This window comes from Amia ocellicauda (assembly GCF_036373705.1).
Source record: "Amia ocellicauda isolate fAmiCal2 chromosome 11 unlocalized genomic scaffold, fAmiCal2.hap1 SUPER_11_unloc_1, whole genome shotgun sequence".
In the NCBI taxonomy this organism is placed as follows: domain Eukaryota; kingdom Metazoa; phylum Chordata; class Actinopteri; order Amiiformes; family Amiidae; genus Amia; species Amia ocellicauda.
The window spans coordinates 186,984-207,049 of record NW_027102659.1 but is presented as its reverse complement, the minus strand read 5'-3'; the positions used below and the strand labels follow the sequence as shown (position 1 = coordinate 207,049).

The window sequence follows — 20,066 nt, the reverse complement described above, 5'->3', positions numbered from 1 at the left end:
TTCAAGCCTTTTCCTACAACCACTTTAAAACAGAAGTATAATAGCGGGAGATAAGCCAAACAACTTACTAAACCCTTTCGGACGGCTTTACTTCCTAACCAGACGGTACGGCAATCGGTCATTTCTAAACACGTTCCCCAGAAACAAGCCTAGATCTGTCCGGACTTCTAAAGATCTTTCCCAGAACCCCCCGCCCTACAGGAAACGGTCACCCATCGCTTAAATATTAGCCCTCAACGGGCAAACAAAGCCCTTTTAAAAACATTAAAGTTTGAAAGATCTTACTTACCTCCACAGAATAATCGTTTCTTATGTTTTTCGGCTGGTTTAGCTTTTTGCACCGCTGTGAAGGTAAGAGACATGTTTAACCTTTAACCACACCGCTTTATAAAAAGCTTTAACCTCTTACAGGCTGCAGACATATACTCACAGCTATCAGATACCGGGGCTGACGGCCTTTCAGATTCTTGAAAGGTTACGGTTCTCGAAGGTAAAACGAAACAAGCCCTCGATGTGGAAGGCCTTTCGTTGTCTCGAACCACGTTTCTTAATACTGTTAGACAGGATAATTTTTTTAAAATTAACAAAACTGGACTCAAACATCTTACAGAAACGTTATACAAACAAACAGGGGTTTAGTTCTTACCCGGTCGGCAGACAGCCTGTCTAGGGACAACCACTTCTCTTGGTCGAGACATTAATCACAGGCCTTTCGATAGTTTCTGTGTAATTAAAGAGACCGGCATTAATATATATTAAAACGTTTTCATAACTCTAATGAGCCGCTTCAAAACCACACACACCCATGCATAAGAACCCATGAGCGCAAACACAAAAATCTTACCGTCGTTGTTCCAGATGATCTCCTCAGCGTTGGGAATTAACTCCTGTTGACTGACTGAAAAATAATTTTACAGAACTTAAAACAGATGTTATAGCCTTATTTACAATACATGCACACAACACGCTCTGAGTCAATGAAAAGAATCTGAAGACTTGCCTAAAAACTCGTTTAAATCGAATCGCTGATGTTGTTTCCGGACATTGTTGATCTTTAGTCTTAAATCGAAAGGTCAGTGTGAGTCTGTCGAGCTGAAGACCAGACCTTCATACTTATACTGATGGCCACATGCCGGATCTGCTTGTAAGGCATTGTTCTGGTCTGGCCTTTGTGCCACCCTGTTACCAATTAACATATCAAAACCAACCAATAAAATGACACTGCATCAAATTTCAAATAGAAACCAAGATGGAGACGATCTCTCTCCTCTCTACTCTAAACTTTTATTAGAACCTTTTGGTCTCTCAAAAAAACATTTTTAAGCATCAAGACCTATAGTCAACAACCACTAAGAATATTTCAGGCCTTTATAAGCGCTAAAAAACAACCTGAGCCTAGAAAATAACTATAAAGATCAAAAATAACTAGCGCTTTTACAGTGATTTTTTTATTTATTTTTTATAGCGATGCTTTGTTTGGTATTAAACAAGTCACAAACTACTCAGAACAGCGTTTATCCCCGCAAAAGAGATATTTGGGTTTATTTTACAAAGCTTATAAATTATATAGGTTAAAAGTATTCTGAATGTTTTGATATCACACGCCATACCTACTGTTGTCTTCTACACCTTACGGTAGCAACAAATCTAACTACTGCTTTACTTTAACAATAATAATGACGGCGACCACGATGACAACAAGAACAAAACAACAACATCATCATCATCATCATCATCAGATTTTAATTAAAAGTGGCTACACCAGCGTTTACAATTTCAACCTGTCGACGGACGGACGCTCTGAGTGCATCGATTGCGGGCACTCCAATGAAGAAAAGACACCCACCGCCTCCGGGGAACCACGAGGGCAAGCATGACGAAAAGGGCACAGTAGGCTGTTTCCGCCCGGTTTCGAACCGGGGACCTTTCGCGCGTTGGGCGAACGTGATAACCGCTACACTACGGAAACTGACACCGCTGCCTCTTGCTTCAAATGGTTACCGTTAAAGCCTGCTGGTAAAACGGGCTCAGGTGTTTCAGGTCGGCTAGGCTGTGAGATGTCGTCTGAAGTGCGGCGAAAGGATGCCATTTTCACTGACCTGTTTGGCATTGCTAAAGGGCACATCAGGACACTTTGGAAACTCTTTCAAAGGAAGAACGCCCTGAGCTATGACAAGACTTACACTTACCCCAACAAGGTGATGCTCAATGGCTTGTTCAAACAGCTGCTGCTTGTCTTGTGCCACCATCAGACAATCACAGAGCTATTGTGCCTTCTGCACCTTACGGTAGCAACAAATCTAACTACTGCTTTACTTTAACAATAATAATGACGGCGACCACGATGACAACAAGAACAACAACAAGAACAACAACAACAACATCATCATCATCATCATCATCAGATTTTAATTAAAAGTGGCTACACCAGCGTTTACAATTTCAACCTGTCGACGGACGGACGCTCTGAGAGCACCGATTTCGGGCACTCCAATGAAGAAAAGCTACCCACCGCCTCCGGGGAACCACGAGGGCAAACAGGATGAAATGGACCGGCCCACAGCAGGCTGTTTCCGCCCGGTTTCGAACCGGGGACCTTTCGCGTGTTAGGCGAACGTGATAACCGCTACACTACGGAAACTGACACCGCCACGTCTTGCTTCAAACGGTTACCGTTGAAGCCTGCTGGTAAAACGGGCTCACGCATTTCAGGTCGGCTAGACTGTGAGATGGCGTCTGAAGTGCCGCGAAAGGATGCCATTTTCACAGACCTGTTTGGCATTGCTAAAGGGCACATCAGGACACTTTGGAAACTCTTTCCAAGGCAGGTCGCCCTGCGCTTTAAAAGGGATCCCAGCTATGTTGGAGTGGAGCTTTTTGCTTTGGGAGAGAAGGAGGGTACGTTGGAACCTTTTGAGACGGTAATTGAATACTCTTATGAGGACTGGTTGAAGGTGATGGCCTGGAGAGATCTGGGGCTTGTGGATAAGACTCTAGAAGGCTTGCAAGAGGGTCCAAGAGAATGCGAAATGGAGTCTCCGACTCAGGGTTTTGAAAGGTGTGAATGGGAAAGCTTGCAGAACTACGGTAGAGTGGTGAAGAGTCTATCTCAAACTACAGATCGTAAGGTTTTGTTTAGCAGTACCCTGAATACAAACCCTATTGAAGGGGGTGTGGAGGATCCAGAAAAACAGGTTACTGAAATTATGTTTGACGCCGTGGACTGGCCGTTCTTGAAAGAGGTCATAAACTGTATAAATGATGGTTTTGACATCTTGACCAAATGTTCGCAACTGGATTTGGTTAGAAGGAGAATATGCTGGATTATGGATTATATATCCCCCTTGAATGACGACGACGATGATAAAACCGACGACGTGTGGGGTTTTGGAGGGGGGTCTGACGGCTCAGGGGCTACTCTCTTCTAAGAGGGCGGTGTGTCGTGACGTAGTGAAGAGATAGGATAAAAGGCGCAACAATTCATTCATGGTTTAAAATTAAAGAGAATGTCTTACCCGAAAGCTGCGGACGTCGACAGGCTCTACAGGCCTCTTCAAACCCGGGATCACCCCTGGTTCTATTCCCCAGATTTTGTATACACTCTGGAACCCTCTGACTGCGGTTACCCTCCAAGACCTCAGACCCCGGTCCCTCAGGACGAAACAACATGCGGTGCGATGGATGTCCAAATGAGTCTCGGGGATCCCCAGCCTCTGGAGCTCATGGAGGGCCTCGATTTTGCCGAACTGTCTACCGTCTGTGCGTCTCAGGAGGGGGTCAGTCCAATGGATGTAGAAACACCCCACAAACCACCAGGCGACCCAATGAGCATCGGACTGTCCCAGGGGCGTGATGAAGACGCAGGATTTATGCCCGGGGTATGTGACCAAGTAAGCAGAGTGGTTAAAAGCACCCTGGTGTATATTCTGAGTGCTCTCATCGACCGAGCTCTGAAAGAAGTCTGTCGGGGGTGTGAAGTGAATCACCCCAGTCAGTTGAGACACAGTTGTTTGTTTGAACCAGACCGTTACTATTTCCTGTTCTATTTCAACGTGTTTTACAGAAGACTGAACAAACCGTGGCTGAAACCGGCACTAATCAAGGCGCTGTCTTACTCCCACATACATGTCACTGCGGGACAAGTCCAGAAAATCATAGATGAGATTTTGCTGGAGCTGAAAAAGGAGCCGTTTATAATAGAGAAACTTGGGCAGCTGGTCAATGACCTGGATGAGCCGAGTAGAAAAACCGCTGGCAAGCTAAAAGCTTATTTCTTCAGTAAAGAAGTTAAAGCTGGGGGCAGCGACGAGGAATTCGACATCTACGCCACTGATTCAGACTCTGACCTGAACTAAGGGACTTTGAACATGGGGAATGTTCTGGACTGCTTCTGCAACTGGTTCTGTCATCAACACTCTGTAGCTAACCTGAGAGCGCTATTACACCATGTGCTTGACAGAAAAGTAGCCAACGCGAGCCTTTTCTCTACAGATTTAACCATCGATGAGGATCAACTTTCAAACCTGGAAAAGTGAATGGCTGCTGTAACAAAGACCGGGGGGTACGAACACTGGGATGAAGCGCTCAAGGGGGCCAAGAATGATATTAGGCCATATCATCAACATCTGTATGACCTTTTGCTGAGCATGTTTAATACACCTCTGTTTACTTTTAAAATAGGTCATATTGTTGTTTTATTTACATATGTAACTGAGGTGTGTGCCTACAAGATAAAGAAACAGGTATATTTGTTGATATAGATCAAGTAACCAATCATCTGATTTCTTTTTGTCTGGACCGTAGAAAAAATTGTTGTGTATGTTATACTTTTCTCAAATGTGTAAAAAGGGGTATCTGCTCTCCTGAAGTTGAATAAAAAACCTTGTATAAAAACTTTGCGCATAGTGTGGGTCTGTTTGGTTATTTGACAGAATGACTCGGCAAGCTCCCCAAATGCAGGAACTATACTACAACCCAGCCAAGATTGGGGGTTTGGCGGGTAAGAAGGGTTTTCAAAGAGGACTCGCTGAGGCCGGAGTGAAGGTTAATGATGTGGTTGTTTCAGAATGGTTACGGGAACAAGACGCCTATACCTTACATAAACCTCTCAGGATTAACTTTAAAAGAAACCGCGTATATGCAACTGACATAGACTCACAATGGCAAATGGATCTAGTCGATATGTCAAATTTATCAAAACATAACAATGGTCACAAATTGATGTTGATGTGTATCGATGTGTTATCAAAATATGCCTGGGCTCGCATTCTACATAATAAAACAGGTCGGGCGGTGACAAGGGCCTTTGAGGATATATTGTCCCAGGGTCGATGTCCTAAAAAACTGCAGACTGATAAAGGAAAAGAGTTTCTCAACAGAGAATTTCAGAATCTACTGAAGAGACACAAAATACATCATTTCACCACCGGTAATGAGCTTAGGGCATCGGTAGTGGAGAGGTTTAACCGCACCATAAAGACCAAAATGTGGAGATATTTTACAGCGGTCAACACGTTCAAGTATTTTGATAAAGTTCAAGATTTTATCGATGCTTACAACCAAGGGTATCACACCAGTATTAAAATGAAGCCTTTAGATGTTGATCAAAGTAATTCTTTTAAGGTCTATAAAAAATTATACCGACCATTTATTAAGAAGGGAAAAACTACTTATTAGTTCAACATCGGTGATGTGGTTCGCGTTTCAAAGCTAAGGAGTACTTTTGCCAAAGGTTATGAACAAACATTTTCTGACGAATATTTTACAGTTACCGAACAGTTGGCTAGAGACCCCCCCGTGTACCGGTTAAAAGACTATGACAGGGAGGATATAGAAGGAACGTTTTACGAAGCCGAGTTACAAAAAATTATTGTGGGTAAAGACAGTGTATACAGAGTTGAAAAGATATTAGCTGAAAAAACCCAGAACCGGAAAAAATATGTGTTGATGAAATGGCTTGGATGGCCTGAAAAGTTCAATAGTTGGGTCCCGGAACAACAGGTTTGCGATATTCAATCCTTATAACAACATGCCCGCGGGTGTGTTGGGGGCATTACTTTCGATTCTCAAGATGGAATCAGGAGGCTTCTACGTGACTCTACCCAGTAATGCCTCTCTCGATATATATCCTAAAAATGAAATATCCAGTTACACGGTACAATTTGGAAAATCTATAGATCTAAGGGGGTCGTGGGAAGTGGGGTTGGCGGAAATACAGTATCCTTACACTTGGGCTGTTTTACAAGATAAGGATGCCACCTTCGCCATTTTTGATGATGTTAAAAAGAGTCAATGGACATTCACGATACAAGGAGGTTATTATGACAATGTGGATAAAATATTAGATGAGATGCATAAACAGTTCTCAGAAGGCACCCCCAACATCAAGCTATATTACAACCCTATTAAAAACAGAGTGTACAAGGTGTCAAAACCAGGTATTAGCATTCAAACCAGCGGCCAACTGGGGCGTATATTTGGGTTCTATTCTGACACAGAGAGCAGGTTCTCAGAAGTGGTGGGGCGGCTTTTACACTCTTTATGTGTATACGGATATCATAACCCACCAGAGGGTCGGGGATAGTTATGTCCCCCTTTTGAGAAATGTACTTAATAAAGGTAAAAGCAATGACATGGTCACAATTACTTATGACAAACCACACTACGTACCAGTCTCAAAGACCCACTTTGACAACATCACGATCGAAGTAAAATCGGATCAGAATATCAACGTACCCTTCCGCTTCGGTAAAGTTAATGTCAAACTACATTTTCGACCCCTGAAACAGTTTGTACATTATTAAAATGGCTACCTCGAGGGGTTATGTAGATCCTAGCGCCTATGTGGATTATTACAAGATGCAAGATGGAACGGCTTGCCCGGTATTGTAGGAGCCCCCACAATGTATGGCGCCGGTCTAGGAGGACTCTTTCGTGGTCTCTTTAGAATGGCCATACCCCTGCTTAAGAGAGGCTTTGCTATAGCCAGACCCCACTTGAAATCAGCGGCTAAAAATATTGTTAGTGACGTGTTCACCAATGTTATGAACCGGGCAGCTAGCCATGTGCATCAGGAGGGTTCGGGTCTCATGGTAATGGCGAGGAGGGGGGTAAAAGAAGAAACAGCATGTGTCCACCAGGGGGCGACAAAGATCCGTGGCTAACAAAAAACGAAGAATCTCTCATTCTCCAACATATCGTGGAAACACTCGGAGAAGGAAGCAGCACAAGAAAAAACCTGCAAAAAGAAAGTCTCAAAGAAAGAAAAATAGAGCCTCAGGATACATCTTTTAAACATGTCTTTTGTCCACAGTCTATCGGAAGAATGCGTCAAATCAGAACTGGATCTGTTTACAGTTCCATACACTCAAACGAGTATAGATAAGATCATATATGTAGAGATTCCCCCTCTTTCTGCAATTTCAGACACGGCCCCTCTGGAGTTTTTTATAGCTGGCAATGGCGAGGATTATATTGATTTGAATAACACATTTATTTTAATGAACTGTAAAGTGACTGATGAGGATGGCGATGCAATCGAGAAGACGACCAACGCTGGGGTCATCAATTACCCGGTGGCCACCATGTTTTCACAGGTGGATGTGACCCTGGGAGATCGGCTCATTAGTCAAAGCAGCAATACTTACCCCTATAGAGCCATGATGGAGTGTATACTTAATTATAGTGAGGAGACCCTAAGCAAACAGTTCAACCCCGGCCTTTTCTTCAAAGACATCCCGGAAGCTATGGACGACAAGGATCCAGAGGGACTCAATAAGGGTTTGCAAAAAAGAACGGCCTCTTCAACAGAAGGGAGGACCTTTGAGCTAATGGGGCATATCCATGCAGACATATTTTTCCAAGAAAAACTCATGCTCAACGGGGTAGACATTAAAATTAAAATGATCCGTAGTAAAAGTGCTTTTTGTCTGATGACCCCTGATACTGAAAAATATAAACTGACCATATTATCGGCCTCGCTGTTTGTGAAAAAAGTGTCCGTCTCCCCGGCGGTTAAACTAGGACACGCGCAGGCGTTAATGACGGCAAACGCCAAGTACCCGATCGAAAGAGTCTATATGAAAGTCCACAGTATCCCCGCAGGGACACGGGTGATGAACCAGGAAAATCTGTTTCTAGGACAGCTCCCAAAACAGGTTATTATAGGTCTCGTGGATAATGATGCATTTACCGGGGTTTACAACAAGAACCCCTTTAACTTTAAACATTATAACGCGGAATTTATAGCGTTGTACTTCGATGGTGTGCAGGTTCCATCCAGACCTTTTCAACCTGACTTTGAAAACGGCAATGTGGTTCGTGAATATGACAGTCTAGTACTGGCTACGGGTCGCCATCTCAAGGATCAAACTCCCGGCTGATCGATCGCCGGGAATACTGCAGCGGTTACACCCTGTACGGTTTCAACCTGACCCCTGACGAAGAGTGTGGACAACATTTTTCACTGATGAAGATGGGCAATATGCGTTTGGAGATGCGTTTCAAGCAGCCTCTACCACGCACTGTAAATATGGTCGTGTATGCAGTGTTTGACAACATTATTGAGGTGAATCAGAGGAGAAACGTTATGTATGATTATTATTAAAATGAACACCAGAGAGCTCAACCACATCATGAATGCCCTGGCCAGCTCACGGAAACTGTTTCTAGGAGTCTACACCTGCGATCAGCTGCCTAAATTTAAGATCAAGAATTTACCTGCAATGTACATAATCAACACACACCCTAAAAATATGCCCGGAGAACATTGGCTGGCTATTTATCTAAGGGAGGACCACCGTGGTGAATTTTTTGATTCCTATGCAAACCCCCCGGATTTCAGACCTTTCCCTTGGAAGATCAATAACTTTCTGCTCAACAACTGTCAAGAAACCATTTACAGCGGTCGTCAAGTACAAAGTCTTCAGACCTTCACTTGTGGTCAACACTGTGTGTTTTTCTTATTTCATAGATCTAAAGGAAGGTCATACCCCGATATTATGGCCTTGTACAGTGAGGATTTAGGCCAAAATGATAAAAAAGTGGCAGAGTTTGTCAGGACACTGTGGACCCCCCCTTATAACACAATGACTTACGACCCTAGCCAGCCGTGTATACAGATGGGGTGTTCTTGTGAGGATTTTAAAAGATGTCATGCGTGTTAAGGTGAAAAAATAATGAAAACAGCCTTTGAATCATTAGTTTTGTTTTTATTCAACACAATTCTTATACAAAGCAGGGGTTATGGTATAAATAAATGTACAACATTTGAAAAATAAAAAATAAAAATAAAAAATTGTTTGTCGGGTCATTATTTACAGGGGAGACAAATAAAAACATGAGATTAATAAGCTTCCCAACAATGGATAGATCCTGAGGATGGTCGCTCAGCATGGTCAGAGTAATGAGATATCGGAGTCAGATCAGGCTCCACCTCTTTACACAGACGGATTTTTTGTCGCGTTTCCTGGTTAGGAACTGTTGATTGGGGCATGTTCAGACAGGCCATCGCCTGTAGGAAAGCATTCCAGCCTACAGGTCGGCGACTATCGGGTACCTTATTAGTGCTAGTGACACTCTTCAACAAATCGAACATGTGTGAACCTTTGATCAGTAGTCCTTTAAAAACAAATTCACCCTGTTCATTCCAAGCCGTTACCCGCAGTTTCTGAACCATTTTGTGCAGGATATATTGTGCATGTCTTTTGCTTCTGGCCGGCATGTTTCTCAAAACATCCGTTACAACATCTCCCTCTGAACTCTCTACAGGTTCGGTCACCGCAACATCTTTATCAACCGTTCCCCCCGCATCAGCCCCAGAACCATTTTCTTGAGAGGCCATGGTTAAAGTTAAAATGTTTTGATCTTTTTCACCCTGTCTAACCAGACGGAGGTAGCGCTGTAACGTGTTGGTATACAACTGGGCTTTGGAATACTGATTTAAATCGGCCCTGGCCTGTATAGCTTTCATTTCAGAGTCCAGGTTGTTTTCGGCCGTTTGTCTAATGGGCTCTGGCCCGACAACATTTTTTCTCAGTTTCTCAAGCTGCTCCTGAGGGATCAAAAACATTTTCTGAGCATATTCCATTATTAACCCACTCTGGAAGCTAGAAGACTGGTTAGGAAAGGCACGGCTATGCTCAACAGCGGTCCTATAAAACCCCCGGTTTGATTAATCTTCTTTCTTTTTCTTTTAATAGAATACTTCTTATTAGCGATGATCTTGATAACCGCTTTTTGTTTTTTGAGTTTAGAATGTTGAGAAGGGGTTAGGGGTATATTACCGCGTAAGATGTTAAAAGCTATTTCACACAGGGTCTCGATCAAATCCGAGGGGGCCCCTGCCAGCACAGCTTTCCTATGGCGCGGGCTCCTCTCAAATAACATTTGCAAAAGCGGCAGATTTCTTTTAATCCGAACAGACATTCTTATTTATTTCCTTTTCTTTAGCACATAGACTGCCGGCCAATCGTGCGGGCACAAACCTGTTCTTAGGCGAAAGTCTTCTGGGGTTTGTGCATTTAATTCCGCAATCAAGTACCCGTAGGGTTTTTTGGTGGCATCCTCAAATGCCTCCAAAAAGAACTTGGTCTGGTTAGGGTACATTTGACGAGCCAAGACGGTGACCTGTAGTTTATCTCTGGGGTTTTTAAAAAGAATTATATAATTGGCATATAAATTAATAGTGCGGCTTTTTTTACCTTGAAAAAATAGATTTTGAACTAAATAAATAATACTTAAATTCCTATGATGAGTGTACTTTGTGAAAGCTTTTTCCACTTCACTGTTGTCACCGGCCTGCTCCATCAGGTCATCAAGGATCACTAGGTTAGTATTACCGGGCGGGAACAAGTCATCGCCACACAACGAGGCGGGGAGACCTTGCACAAATTTCAGATTATTTTTTTTCGAAGCCAAATCATCGTAGAGAGGTTGCCAGCAAGAGAAACACCACACTATGTTGTCAAGAGCTTGGGACACGGTTGCGTCCACATCTTCTATGATGTTCTTTATAAGATAGCTCTTCCCCGAATTGGAGGGACCGGCTATAATACAGGAGAAAGGGTGTTGAAGTCTGTTTTCAAAACCACCGCTAATATCCATAAGGCAGAGTGGTATAATCAGTCTTCAACACTCTTTTATTGTACACCACCCTGAACCGTTTGTTTAGTGATCTATTTTCCAACGTGTACCCCTTTTTATTGCGATAGATCTGATTTCCGGCTGTAATAATCTCACGAGGAGGCGCGTCTTTCTCGGTTACAAAACTTTCTACCAGGGTCGTCAGAGACTTGATGTTAATGAGCTTGTTGTTACAATGGTTCAGAGTGAAACCCTTAACTTTCATACAGGTCTTACCCGCAGCCGTTCTGTATGCGTAAGTCTTAGGACCCCCTGAAACAAACTCCACTATGTGGTCCTGAGGATCTAGTTCGCTCGTTAACTCCCCAAGGTAGTCCCCGAGGGGAGGGACCCAATCCCCTGGCCTGGTGACAAAGATTACAGAGTCAGTATCATGATAGAGCGTGCGTTCCTGCAACTGATCCATTAAGTTGTACAGTTCAAGCCGGGCGTAAGCCGAGGTAAAAACCGCTATGAAAACATTAACGTTCCCCTGTTTGGTGGGGAAATCTTTAGGGGCCCTCCACTGGACCTGTGCCACGTGGTCATTTAAGAATTGAAAGTGTGATACTGCATGTTGTTTGGAAAACATAAATTCTATAAACTGTTCAGGGGTTTTAATCAAGGTTGTGTTTAGACGGTAATTTCTTTCCCCAAACTTACCCCACAGACTGTTTAAAATCAGTTTGGACATTTGTCTCTTGGCGGGGTTTACAGTTATGTTCCCCAGCTCTAGACGGATCCCTTCCTTTTCAAAATATTGCTAAACGTATCGCTCTTTGGCCGCGGAGTCAACACACCATGAGGGATAGCCCGATGCCTCCTGTTTCCCTTTCAGATGGGTCATAATGTAATCAGCAAAAAGAGTATCAGATTTTTCAGAAAAATGCCAAACCTCATACACCTTACCGACTCTGTAACCTTTCTCCACCGCCTTGTCAAGCTCAATGCTACACCAGACACCCGTCAGCGCTCTCTCTTCATCACTGTGCAGACAAGAGGTAGTTTGATTTTCAGTTTCCACACACGTTCTACACAGAGGGAACATCAATTTTCCCGAACACCTGTAAGGCAACACGGGTAAGAACAGCTCGCGAGGAGGGTACATGGTGACTTTGATCAAACCAAAGTAATGTCCGATTTCGAGTAAGTCACGTTAAACAATGGTTGGACGCCCCACCGGGTACATTTTGGTCTTGTTGACATAAGGGTACAGACTGGTGAAATCATAGTAATCTACTCTCTCACCCTCCTTTACCTCATAATGTAAACAGAGGGCGTTGGTACGACCCCCAAATAACGCATCCCGGGGCTCAAGACGTTCAGGAAAGTCCAAGGTTTCCATAAACCGTTGTACCCCCGCTTCCTGTTGCTTCAGGGTCGTCCACTCGTGTTCCCAAATCACCAGCACGTTCAAACCATAGGTGTTTTTTAAAGTTTCAATTCGTTCCTGGAAATCATAGTACATATCACTGCAGAGTTTTTGTGTTACGGGGTTAAAGGTGTTTGGGTCGAAGCACTGAGGACAGCCATGGTAAATACAACCTGCAAACTCATAAGCGGTACGCCGCCCGGACACGTCGCTAAAACCGTCTAAGTAGTAAGGCCCCATTTTGACTTCCCCTTGATTTAAAGCATGTCTGATGAAGATGTTATCCCGGGCACTCAGGTATTCCAGCCACTGTATGGAGACAGTCGAAAAGTTCTTTTGTCTAGCACGATAGTTGTCAGAAGTGGTGACCGCTATAGTGTTTTTCTGCAAGAAATCGGACCGATACATTTTCATGCAGAGAGACGCTATGGTCACACTTTGCAAAGGGTCGAGACCCGATGTGTTGATAACCTCGGCGCGGAAACGCACACAGGCTTCTTTAAGGATCACCACATCATTTTTACAATAAGCAGCCATCTCTTCTCGGTCATCAAAAACACCTCCCTTAACCGTATTGTACCATTTAAAGAATTCCTCCCTCTCATGAGACATCATAGTATCAACCCCATAATAAGTGGCGGGCAGGTAGGACCCTCGATAATTTTGAGTGTCCATAGTATTAAAAAAATGGCAGAACCAACCTTTCTTCTGAGCCTCAAAACCCAGAGCCTTAGGCAAAGCGCTCAATTTCATGGGGATGAAATTTAACGAGTCTATGTAACGTTAGTTGAAAGCTTCGTCGGTGAAACACATGATCTTGCTACCCTGAGCTATTATTTTTGGGGTCACCCCATTTTCCACCAGATACTTCATCAAAATGTAAGAATCATAACCCTTAGCATTGTGGGCAATAAATGTGTAATTGAGGTATTTTGGACCGCGATACCGCGTAAAGAAATCCCTGACACAACTCTCACCGCTAGCTGACCACTCACGATCCAACATGTCAATACAGAGTATATAATTAGCAACGTGGACCCCGTTTTCTTGCCGGCATTCAAAAGCAAAAAAGACATACCGGTTGTGCGGCGGCTCCTTTTTAACCGGCTGAATAAAGCACTGGTGTTCGGACCCCGGGGTTAAATCAGCATTACAGATCCTGCATCTCGGCTCCAGACATTTGTGTGGTTTAACCTCATGAAAACGGTACTGGAGGCAACACTGCGGGCAATATTTAGTTTGATCACAATAACTCCGTTTTTTAACCCCCTCAGCAGCGGCCCTCTGTACCTTATGCTCGGAAAAACAGAACGCTGAGAGACAAATCCTTAAGCAATCTTTACATCGGATGGTAGGGGCCAAACCCTTACGACATTGCGGATTGAAACAGACGTTACAGTAACCGTCACATCGGTGCTTAAGCTTATCATTGAAGGCCTTATAACACCAATGACAAACATACGAACAACCCAAAAAAGCCGTCAAACTCTTTATTCCAAAGTAATGACTATCACTTAGGAAGAGAAACAGTGTCTGTGTATGGGTTTCAGGATGTGTCTGAAATTTCACAAATACTTCCTTTACCTCACAACGGTACCACACAACAATTTTTAAAGACAACAACTCCTCAAACTTGGTGATGTCTGAAAAGGCAACCATCTGTTGAGAGTTTAAGCCGGCCCTCTGATGAAGCATTAAAGCTTCTTGCAGAGCTTGGGGTTCAGGCATGTCGGGGGTGAGTAGTTTTATTAAACTGTAAGCAAAACAGAGCTTATTGTCCCCACTGGAACTCACCACTAATTGCCTGAGCTTGGTCCTAATTATGTCGTTCTTCAAGCATTTCGACAGTCTTCTAAGCGCCCCACCCTCAGGGTTACGAACCACATTCATTACCAGAGACAGACTTTCATCAGCTATGATGGCTGCGTTACTTTGCAATATCGCTTCGATTTTAGCCAGACGTCTAAATTATCTCCACTCAGCATTACAGATAGGTTGCTAAACAAATCATCCCCTCTGAGTTCTAACTGTACAACATCTCGAGGTCTGACCCTTTCAGCAACCTGTTCAAGCATTTTCTGCAAGGCCTCGTGTATGTTGACAAATATTTCTGCATAATTGTCACAATTTAAAAGTTCTGCAAAATTAAAACGCTGAATCATTTCAAAATTGTTATAGGCCGGTCTATCTATAATCACGGGATCACTGGTACTCTTGGACACATCATCATTTTGAACAAAGCCTTCACCCCCTACATTCTCACAGAGCATGTCCTCCACAGCCTTATCAGTCTCAGAACCCTCCACATTCCGAACACCCCCACTGCTGACATCTACAAAACCCCCTTTTTGAGGAGGCTCATTTAAAGCCTGTAAAAGTCCTTCAAAGATATCCAACCGGTTAATGTCAAGACCCTCCTCTATAGTGATGGCTGCTTCTGCCGCCATCCTGTGTTCTAATTGTCTCAAATCATTTATAATAGGGGCAGAATTTGGTCGGGGTAGCTCCTCCAAAGCCTCCACCATTTCAAACAAATCGGGGTGAACTAGGGGGTGAACCTCTATAAGCGCTACCGGTGGGAGGTGGTTATTTAGATCATTGAACATCTGTAACAGGTCGGGGTTCACCGGTAAGTCTGTTAATTCACATTCTATCGGTGGTAATTGGGGGTTATTTAAATAATTTATCATTTGTAATAGTTCCAGGTTCATTGGGACATCAGAGGAGTTCACAACAGGGCTGGGGATGTTCTCTCGGGAAGGTCTTTTTGGGGCCCTAGCTTGTTCATAATCCTTTAGTTTGTGAGTTCTTTTACCAAGTCAGGACATTTTTTAATTTATTTTTTATTTTTCCAACAACCCACAATAGTAAGGCGTTTTGTGTCTATTAAAACATTAAATACGGTACAATTCGTTAGTAAGGGTATTAATAAGGATGTTTTGGCTCTCTATCACCAGGTTTTGCCCCACTAACACAAGTCTTTGATTTTGTAACAAAGTATGTAGCAACTCATGCCGACCTTCAGGATGTAGCTCCGGGGGCTGGTGGCCTGGCTCAGCTTCAAAGGATGGTCGCTCCGGTAAATCTCGGTCGAAGGAGGCAGGGAGCGAGCGTACACTCATGGACGGAGACCAAGAAGGCCTTTGCGGTGACACCCTGGCCAAGCGCGGGGTACTGTTCCGCGTTTCTGTAGCCAAGAAACGGGTCTGGGGGGACGATGTTGAAACCAGGCCGTCGTTGGGTGGTGTGTCAGCCCTGACTGACGGCGACCCCTGAGGTTGTTGGATGCCTGTATTTGTTCCGCCCGACAATGCGGCGGGCTGAATCTGGGGTGTTGAATTACCCCCAGAAGGCTGTGGCCTGAGTAGATGTTGGGGGGTCTCCAAGACCACCGTGGGGGATCCTCTCGGTGATCTCACCGGGAAAGATGTTTGATCCCACTTAGACGGGGTAATTGTCCTCAATAGCTCATTCACAGAATGACTATCCCAAGAGTCTTGGGAAGAATAAAAATATACATTACATTTACATCTTTAAACGGCGACAGAAATCAAACTTAAAACAACATGTCCAGGACATTCAAAACCTTTAGCTTTTTTAGACCTTTGAAAATAGCCTTAGACATTCACTACAACGCCTTATTATTTACAGACAATATATTTATTAGGACTTGATAATAAATTTAAAACAGAGAAGCCGCTGTAAATAAACTGTTTCTTAAATGTTTCTTTAAAAACTGTAATATTGTTAATAAAACACACACACACACAACAACATTTCATTTTTAAACGAACCTTCCAAGTGTAAACGCTTCCTGATCCCGGGACTTCCTGTTTCACAAACGTTTTCACGATCTGTTTAAATATTAAATACAATGAACACCTTCAAGCCTTTTCCTACAACCACTTTAAAACAGAAGTATAATAGCGGGAGATAAGCCAAACAACTTACTAAACCCTTTCGGACGGCTTTACTTCCTAACCAGACGGTACGGCAATCGGTCATTTCTAAACACGTTCCCCAGAAACAAGCCTAGACCTGTCCGGACTTCTAAAGATCTTTCCCAGAACCCCCCGCCCTACAGGAAACGGTCACCCATCGCTTAAATATTAGCCCTCAACGGGCAAACAAAGCCCTTTTAAAAACATTAAAGTTTGAAAGATCTTACTTACCTCCACAGAATAATCGTTTCTTATGTTTTTCGGCTGGTTTAGCTTTTTGCACCGCTGTGAAGGTAAGAGACATGTTTAACCTTTAACCACACCGCTTTATAAAAAGCTTTAACCTCTTACAGGCTGCAGATATATACTCACAGCTATCAGATACCGGGGCTGACGGCCTTTCAGATTCTTGAAAGGTTACGGTTCTCGAAGGTAAAACGAAACAAGCCCTCGATGTGGAAGGCCTTTCGTTGTCTCGAACCACGTTTCTTAATACTGTTAGACAGGATAATTTTTTTAAATTAACAAAACTGGACTCAAACATCTTACAGAAACGTTATACAAACAAACAGGGGTTTAGTTCTTACCCGGTCGGCAGACAGCCTGTCTAGGGACAACCACTTCTCTTGGTCGATCCTCGGAGACATTAATCACAGGCCTTTCGATAGTTTCTGTGTAATTAAAGAGACCGGCATTAATATATATTAAAACGTTTTCATAACTCTAATGAGCCGCTTCAAAACCACACACACCCATGCATAAGAACCCATGAGCGCAAACACAAAAATCTTACCGTCGTTGTTCCAGATGATCTCCTCAGCGTTGGGAATTAACTCCTGTTGACTGGCTGAAAAATAATTTTACAGAACTTAAAACAGATGTTATAGCCTTATTTACAATACATGCACACAACACGCTCTGAGTCAATGAAAATAATCTGAAGACTTGCCTAAAAACTCGTTTAAATCGAATCGCTGATGTTGTTTCCGGACATTGTTGATCTTTAGTCTTAAATCGAAAGGTCAGTGTGAGTCTGTCGAGCTGAAGACCAGACCTTCATACTTATACTGATGGCCACATGCCGGATCTGCTTGTAAGGCATTGTTCTGGTCTGGCCTTTGTGCCACCCTGTTACCAATTAACATATCAAAACCAACCAATAAAATGACACTGCATCAAATTTCAAATAGAAACCAAGATGGAGACGATCTCTCTCCTCTCTACTCTAAACTTTTATTAGAACCTTTTGGTCTCTCAAAAAAACATTTTTAAGCATCAAGACCTATAGTCAACAACCACTAAGAATATTTCAGGCCTTTATAAGCGCTAAAAAACAACCTGAGCCTAGAAAATAACTATAAAGATCAAAAATAACTAGCGCTTTTACAGTGATTTTTTTATTTATTTTTTATAGCGATGCTTTGTTTGGTATTAAACAAGTCACAAACTACTCAGAACAGCGTTTATCCCCGCAAAAGAGATATTTGGGTTTATTTTACAAAGCTTATAAATTATATAGGTTAAAAGTATTCTGAATGTTTTGATATCACACGCCATACCTACTGTTGTCTTCTACACCTTACGGTAGCAACAAATCTAACTACTGCTTTACTTTAACAATAATAATGACGGCGACCACGATGACAACAAGAACAAAACAACAACATCATCATCATCATCATCATCAGATTTTAATTAAAAGTGGCTACACCAGCGTTTACAATTTCAACCTGTCGACGGACGGACGCTCTGAGTGCATCGATTGCGGGCACTCCAATGAAGAAAAGACACCCACCGCCTCCGGGGAACCACGAGGGCAAGCATGACGAAAAGGGCACAGTAGGCTGTTTCCGCCCGGTTTCGAACCGGGGACCTTTCGCGCGTTGGGCGAACGTGATAACCGCTACACTACGGAAACTGACACCGCTGCCTCTTGCTTCAAATGGTTACCGTTAAAGCCTGCTGGTAAAACGGGCTCAGGTGTTTCAGGTCGGCTAGGCTGTGAGATGTCGTCTGAAGTGCGGCGAAAGGATGCCATTTTCACTGACCTGTTTGGCATTGCTAAAGGGCACATCAGGACACTTTGGAAACTCTTTCAAAGGAAGAACGCCCTGAGCTATGACAAGACTTACACTTACCCCAACAAGGTGATGCTCAATGGCTTGTTCAAACAGCTGCTGCTTGTCTTGTGCCACCATCAGACAATCACAGAGCTATTGTGCCTTCTGCACCTTACGGTAGCAACAAATCTAACTACTGCTTTACTTTAACAATAATAATGACGGCGACCACGATGACAACAAGAACAACAACAAGAACAACAACAACAACATCATCATCATCATCATCATCAGATTTTAATTAAAAGTGGCTACACCAGCGTTTACAATTTCAACCTGTCGACGGACGGACGCTCTGAGAGCACCGATTTCGGGCACTCCAATGAAGAAAAGCTACCCACCGCCTCCGGGGAACCACAAGGGCAAACAGGATGAAATGGACCGGCTCACAGCAGGCTGTTTCCGCCCGGTTTCGAACCGGGGACCTTTCGCGTGTTAGGCGAACGTGATAACCGCTACACTACGGAAACTGACACCGCCACGTCTTGCTTCAAACGGTTACCGTTGAAGCCTGCTGGTAAAACGGGCTCACGCATTTCAGGTCGGCTAGACTGTGAGATGGCGTCTGAAGTGCCGCGAAAGGATGCCATTTTCACAGACCTGTTTGGCATTGCTAAAGGGCACATCAGGACACTTTGGAAACTCTTTCAAAGGCAGGTCGCCCTGCGCTTTAAAAGGGATCCCAGCTATGTTGGAGTGGAGCTTTTTGCTTTAAGAGAGAAGGAGGGTACGTTGGAACCTTTTGAGACGGTAATTGAATACTCTTATGAGGACTGGTTGAAGGTGATGGCCTGGAGAGATCTGGGGCTTGTGGATAAGACTCTAGAAGGCTTGCAAGAGGGTCCAAGAGAATGCGAAATGGAGTCTCCGACTCAGGGTTTTGAAAGGTGTGAATGGGAAAGCTTGCAGAACTACGGTAGAGTGGTGAAGAGTCTATCTCAAACTACAGATCGTAAGGTTTTGTTTAGCAGTACCCTGATTACAAACCCTATTGAAGGGGGTGTGGAGGATCCAGAAAAACAGGTTACTGAAATTATGTTTGACGCCGTGGACTGGCCGTTCTTGAAAGAGGTCATAAACTGTATAAATGATGGTTTTGACATCTTGACCAAATGTTCGCAACTGGATTTGGTTAGAAGGAGAATATGCTGGATTATGGATTATATATCCCCCTTGAATGACGACGACGATGATAAAACCGACGACGTGTGGGGTTTTGGAGGGGGGTCTGACGGCTCAGGGGCTACTCTCTTCTAAGAGGGCGGTGTGTCGTGACGTAGTGAAGAGATAGGATAAAAGGCGCAACAATTCATTCATGGTTTAAAATTAAAGAGAATGTCTTACCCGAAAGCTGCGGACGTCGACAGGCTCTACAGGCCTCTTCAAACCCGGGATCACCCCTGGTTCTATTCCCCAGATTTTATATACACTCTGGAACCCTCTGACTGCGGTTACCCTCCAAGACCTCAGACCCCGGTCCCTCAGGACGAAACAACATGCGGTGCGATGGAT

General features: G+C 43.7%; 4 non-coding genes across 4 annotated transcripts; all 4 read right to left on the bottom strand.

Annotated features, from left to right (window-relative positions):
* Positions 1-1,896: 1,896 nt before the first annotated feature.
* trnav-aac (transfer RNA valine (anticodon AAC)) lies at positions 1,897-1,969 on the bottom strand. Its single transcript has one exon. It is a non-coding gene; the product is annotated as a tRNA-Val (tRNA).
* Positions 1,970-2,568: 599 nt separating this feature from the next.
* On the bottom strand, positions 2,569-2,641 carry trnav-aac (transfer RNA valine (anticodon AAC)). The gene has a single exon. It is a non-coding gene; the product is annotated as a tRNA-Val (tRNA).
* A 15,638-nt stretch (positions 2,642-18,279) lies between these two features.
* trnav-aac (transfer RNA valine (anticodon AAC)) lies at positions 18,280-18,352 on the bottom strand. Its single transcript has one exon. It is a non-coding gene; the product is annotated as a tRNA-Val (tRNA).
* Positions 18,353-18,951: 599 nt separating this feature from the next.
* On the bottom strand, positions 18,952-19,024 carry trnav-aac (transfer RNA valine (anticodon AAC)). Its single transcript has one exon. It is a non-coding gene; the product is annotated as a tRNA-Val (tRNA).
* Positions 19,025-20,066: the final 1,042 nt, after the last annotated feature.